The sequence below is a fragment of the Arvicola amphibius genome, chromosome 12 (genome assembly GCF_903992535.2).
Source record: "Arvicola amphibius chromosome 12, mArvAmp1.2, whole genome shotgun sequence".
Classification (NCBI taxonomy): Eukaryota; Metazoa; Chordata; class Mammalia; order Rodentia; family Cricetidae; genus Arvicola; species Arvicola amphibius.
In genome coordinates, this window is record NC_052058.2 from 78,713,441 (window position 1) to 78,719,379 (window position 5,939).

Consider the following 5,939-nt stretch of genomic DNA (forward strand, 5'->3'; position numbering starts at 1 on the left):
AATATTTAAACTTACCTATACAATGTGTATTGTCTTAAGAACATATGAATATCAACACATTTCCAGTTTTATTTAATGGCTTGTGTATAGCCTTCAAGGCCCTCACTGAGTATGTACCCAGACAGTGTTTCTGCAGGGAATGGAAAAGCAATAGCATAGTCTGATTAAAGGGACCATTTCCTTAAGGCAGACTAAATCTAATTAATCAAAAAGATAATGTTTTCTTATATTCCTAAGGAATTTATAGCTATCTACTTTATTTTCCTTTTCTGTGATACTCCTCTGATAAAACTTTATACTGAATGTTAATTGATGGACTTTTCTTAGGAATTTTATTCATGAACTAATCTCCATTATTTATTCTAGAAGAACTATTCCTAATCAAATTACATAATCATAAGTCATGTAGAACCCTAAGCAAAGATTATCAGTGTGACTAGAGAACAAAAACATATACAGTTCTTGTTTTTAATTAAAAAGTTTGTTTAAGTATAATACTTTCCTGACAGGGGAGATACCATGATCACAAAGGTGCTTTTCCCAGTGCAAGCCTTAACTATTGTATTCCAGATGTGCTGACCCCTGAAATTTCCCCAAATGCGGAAAACTCAACTGCATAATTTGTGGTAGTGGGAGACTGTGTTCATTGCACTGTAGAAATTAGGAAAATTAAATAACAAAAAAGGTTCAATACAAGCATAAAATTAAATATTTAAAAATTTTTCCAGGTCATGTCTCTCTTCCCTGAGGTCAGGCAATGTTCCCACAGACTAGAGTGTATTTCAAAAATTGTTCGACTAGGTAGTCTGTTAATCATAATGAAATTCTCACCTTTGCATTAGCAACCCCCAATTTATTCTGGAAAGGCTCTGGGAGACAGTGTTGACACACTACAATCTACTCAACACATCATACCTTTGCAAAGTGTACTTAAAATGTTCTAGCCTGGTGCAGATTCCTTTCACAGGAATTCATGCTCTTCTTGCCAAGGAGGGCTCTCATTTGTCTACAATTTGACTCTCACCACTGTTTCTATTGTACGATATCAGTAAATATTTGACAATCACCTAGAAAAAGATTTGTAAGTAGTCCAGAACACAGACAATAATTTTCCAATCTCAGGAATCTGCATGTAGTAGAACAGTGGGAAGAACAAAGAAGCATGACATACAGAGAGTGAACTTTTTCCTTTTATTTCTTGGAGGTAGGACAATGATATGCCCAACTCATGTATATATGTACATATGTATATGTTATTATTTGATAGATTAGCGAGAAAGAACATGAGCCTTATGCTGAACATCATCTAAGATGAGTTAAAATTCTCTCCCCATCTATTTGAATCACTTTTATGGATTTACCCATCTGATTAAAAAAAGAAAGTTGATAAAAATAAATGATTTTTTTCTTTCTGCACAGTTTCAAAGAAATCAAGCATCCTGTGGATACTATATCTAAAATGTTATTTATCTTTCTCTGAATTTTTAAAACAATTATATTTTGTAATCTTTTGAAAATTATTTTGTCCGGTTTATTTTATAATCATAATATTTTAATTTCTTAATATGATGACTTACTCCATACTTTTTCACTTAAATAATGTCAATGTAAAATGAACAACAGCTCTTAATTTTTTTATGTTTTTCCTAATCAGATTTGGTAATCTTTCCTTTTTCCTATAACTAATGATTTCACTTTCCCACCAATTTTCTGCCATTGTTGTCTTCCGAGTTCCCTATTCAGTGGTCATATTAAAATTCCAAGCTTAAAAATACATTTATTATTGGCCTTTCAGGACTTCATCCTTGGAAATCCTGTTGAAAAGTGAATAATCAAAAGAATTCACCCACACTTACATTTACCTAATATTTTCCATCTACATCCAACCATATGATATAATTCAAGGAAATATTTACTATTATTCCTGCAATAAAAACTTTATCATTCCATAGCATTAATTTGTATGTCACTTTGTTATCCACCCCATGTTCTAAGTTCTTAGTACTCTGCTACATTTTCTGTTTCTGTGAAAAAATTACATTATTTTCAAATATTGTGCAATTTACTTTGTATTCTAAATAAAATAAACCAAATCCAATCTTTTAAATAAACTTGACCTTCTATTATATTCTTTTATCTACAACCCAGTGGTCAATCACACAGGCAACTGTTTCTTGTGATCCTTCTCAGGTCTTCATTTCACTGATTGTTGAAACCTTCATACCTTTCTTATGTTGTAGTTCCATATGTAGATTATTTAAGCTCTCTAAATTAGACACAAAGCCATCAGTATCGCTAGACCTCTGTTTAATAATTTAATAACATCCTATTGTTTGGTTGAAAATAAATAATAGATACAACTGAAACAACTGATCACCATAGTCTTTGCCACAATTTGGGGATTTGATGGGGGGAAGTGAAAATTTTTAATAAATAAATAAATAAATAAATAAATAAATAAATATTTTTTTTAAAATTCAGCTTCTTCTAATAATTAACATTTGTATATAGGTTTCATGAGAAACAATACTCAAAGCTATCAGGGGTCATGATATAAACCAGTAACCTAGATTATCACACGTGCATAGAGATCTCAAATATTTGTGAAAGACTACAGAAGGCTATCATTGAGTTACTCAAGAGGTATATACCAGGCACAAAGTATATTGTGCTCACAGCAGCACATATAATTTCAATGTGTCTTTTTAATATAAGAATATACAATTTCTTTTTCATGGTAAAGAAAAATGTGAAAGATATTTCCAAATAATCTACTCACATTTTCCCTAAATAGTCCTGCAATTTTATCCAGTAGACTGACTATACAGATAATGTTTCTTCTGTGCTGTGCCAAAAGTGAAACCTTGATGAAACACTACTTTATAACTCACATCACAATTATTCTCCTTTGGTAAACTTCTTCCACTCACCGTTCAACACTGTAAGCAACACAACTACTCATGCTTAACCAGTTCACTATTTAAAAATGCCTGGGGTTGTCAGCAATGTATTATTTGCCACATATAATGGACCACTTTTTAGAAAAACTGTGATTTCCTGTCAATGTCTAGTGCAGCATACTCCAAAGATCTTGTTTTAAAATTGCAGCCCTGATGAAAATATTGTTATCTAGAAAACCCTTTCACTCTCTCAATTTTTTATCTTCTTCCAGATGCTAATTTCAAAATGTCACATGTATATTATGGTGCCCTCTTTTCCCTAATGGTTCCTAGGTTACCAGTCTGTGAGGACAAAATGGCATATATGGTGACAGCTTTGTATGGCCTATGAACATGATGGAAACAGCCTTCAGGTGTTGGAGGGAGGCCACTTGTTGGTTCCTGGCTGCTCAGCTCCAAAATAATCACACAGAAACTGTATTAATTAGATCAACGCTTGGCCCATTAGCTCTAGATTCTTATTGGCTACCTTTTACTTATTAATTTAACCCATTTATATTAATCTATGTATTGTCACATGGCTGTAGCTTACCAACTAATGTTCCATTTGTCTCCAGAGGGGTTACATGGCTTCTCTTGACTCTGCCCTTCTTCATGCCCTTCCCTGCATTCAGTTTAGTTTTCCCTGCCTACCTCTATATTTTTATAGCTCTGCTATAGGCCCAAAGCAATTCCTTTATTAACCAATGATACTCACAACATACAGATGGGAATCCCACATCATTTTGAGATACAGTTTCAGTGAGACAACTCAACTGTATTCCAGAGTGATGGGAAATATAAACATTGGGACATGATCTAATTTTCATTAAACAATGCATTCCTATCATAAGGCTTCTAGTACAAGACAAGTCTAATTATTGTACGGGCAGCAGAGGGAAAACTTCTGTAGGGGACTGTGTCAAGGGTAACACTATGGAAAATTCAAACATCTGGGCCTATGGACATTAACCAGAAAAAGGTCAAGTAGAGAGCAGGAAGCCCCCTGCAAGTGACAGGGAGTCCTCCATGTTGCTGACCAAGGAACAAGTTGCCAGGCCATGGTAAACTGAAACCTCTGTCCATCAGGGCCTTGCAACAACATATTACTGATTTTATATTGTCCAAACATTGCTTATATAAAAATTTCTTCCTCCAACATTTTAAACACAGTGGTTTTATCCTTGTTTCTTTCTAATCAAATATTCTTTATTTCCAAAGTCTATCAAATCAGCCCACCAGATCGTACTACAACCACGGTCTTCTTTATGTGTCCCGAAATCTCTCCACAGTTGTCTAAAGTTAATATAAATTTTCTCAAATCTATTTCATTGCTAATTAAAAACCTTGTGCTTACTACAAAATAGGCCTTCGCTTTTGTTAAAAGTCATTTACTTTCTACATTTCTCGAAGACTTTGATGTGTTTGTAATTCTCCTGAACATTGTACTTCATAACACTACAAAAAAGTCATAAAATTAGCATATTTCTGCAGAAAATCCTTAATTATTTGTCAAGCTACCCAATCAAATTTCATCAAACTACTAGAGATTAATCATTTTCAGATGATAATCTCCAGTATCAATATCTTTTCCTTAAAATATATCTTAGTTATAAAAGTTAATTGAAGATATGTAAATTTGCAAGTTCTATTATATTCACCTTGAACATTAGCTCTGACTAATGTTTTATGCAATTTTTCCTTCTGTGATAAAATGTTTGCTGAACAGCCATCACCTGTAATTTGTTTATCTTCAGACTTCAAATTTATTCTCTATGTAAAAATTCTATTGTTTATAAATCTGGAGGTCTCTTTACAAGTCTGCATTGGCTATGGCTTCACAACTTTTAGAATTTGTACTAAAAATTCTGTGATTTCATAGTAGTTCTGGTATACAACAAAATTTTATTATTTCTGAAAAGTGGAGAAAATATCACAATGGTGTTAATACTAGAAACATTCACAAGATCAGGTGAATATATTTGTATTCATCTTACTTTGTAATTTTCTTTTTTATTAAAAAACGTTTTTCTCATTTTATATATTAATCCCAGTTCCCACTCTTTGCCCTCCTTCTTTCCCTTCACCCCCCACTCCTCAGAGAAGTTAAGGCTCTCCGTAGGGAGTCAACAAAGTCTAGCACAGTGTTTGAGGCATAACCCAAGCTCTCCCTGACTATATCTAGGTTGAGCATGGTATCCCTCCAAAGACAATGGATTCCAAAAAGTCAGTACAAGTTATACAGATAAATCTTGGTCTCACTTCCAGTGGCCCCAGAGTCTACCCCAGCCATACATCTCTTACCCACACTCAGAGGGCCTAGTTTGGTACTATGCTATTCCTTTTCTGTCAGGCCAGAGTTAGTGGTCTCCCATTAGTTGAGGTACACTGTTTCAGTGGGTACCATCATTATGGTCTTAACTTCTTTGCTCATATTATCACTTCTCTCTCTCTTCAACTGGACTTTGGGAGATAAGCCCAGTGCTCTTCTGTGGATCTCTGCCTCTGTCTACAATCAGTTGCTGGATGAAATTTCTATGGTAACATTTAAAAAGTCATCAATGTGACTACAGGACAAGGCCATTTCAGGCACCCTGTCCGTTAATGCTTAGGATCTTAGCTGGAGTAATCCTTGTGGATTCCTAGGAATTTCTCGAGTGCCAGATTTCTTTCTAGCCCTATAATGGTTCTCTCAATCGAGAAAATCTAGGATAGTAAAAACAATTCTGTACAATAAAGCAACTTCTGGAGGCATCACCATCTCTGACATCAAGCTTTATTATAGAGCTACAATAATGAAAACAGCTTGGTAAAAACAGAGAGGTTAACCAATGGAATCAAATTGAAGACTCAAATATTAACCCAAACACCTATGAACTATGAACACCTGATTTCTTGACAAAGAAGCTAAAATTATACAATGGAAAAGAGAAAGCAATTTTAACAAATGGTGCTGGCATAACTGGATGTCAACATCTAAAAGAATGCAAACATATTCAT

General features: G+C 34.0%; 1 non-coding gene across 1 annotated transcript; it reads left to right on the forward strand.

Annotated features, from left to right (window-relative positions):
* Positions 1-494: 494 nt before the first annotated feature.
* On the forward strand, positions 495-655 carry LOC119799621. The gene has a single exon (XR_005282901.1). It is a non-coding gene; the product is annotated as a U1 spliceosomal RNA (small nuclear RNA).
* The last annotated feature ends 5,284 nt before the right edge of the window (positions 656-5,939 follow it).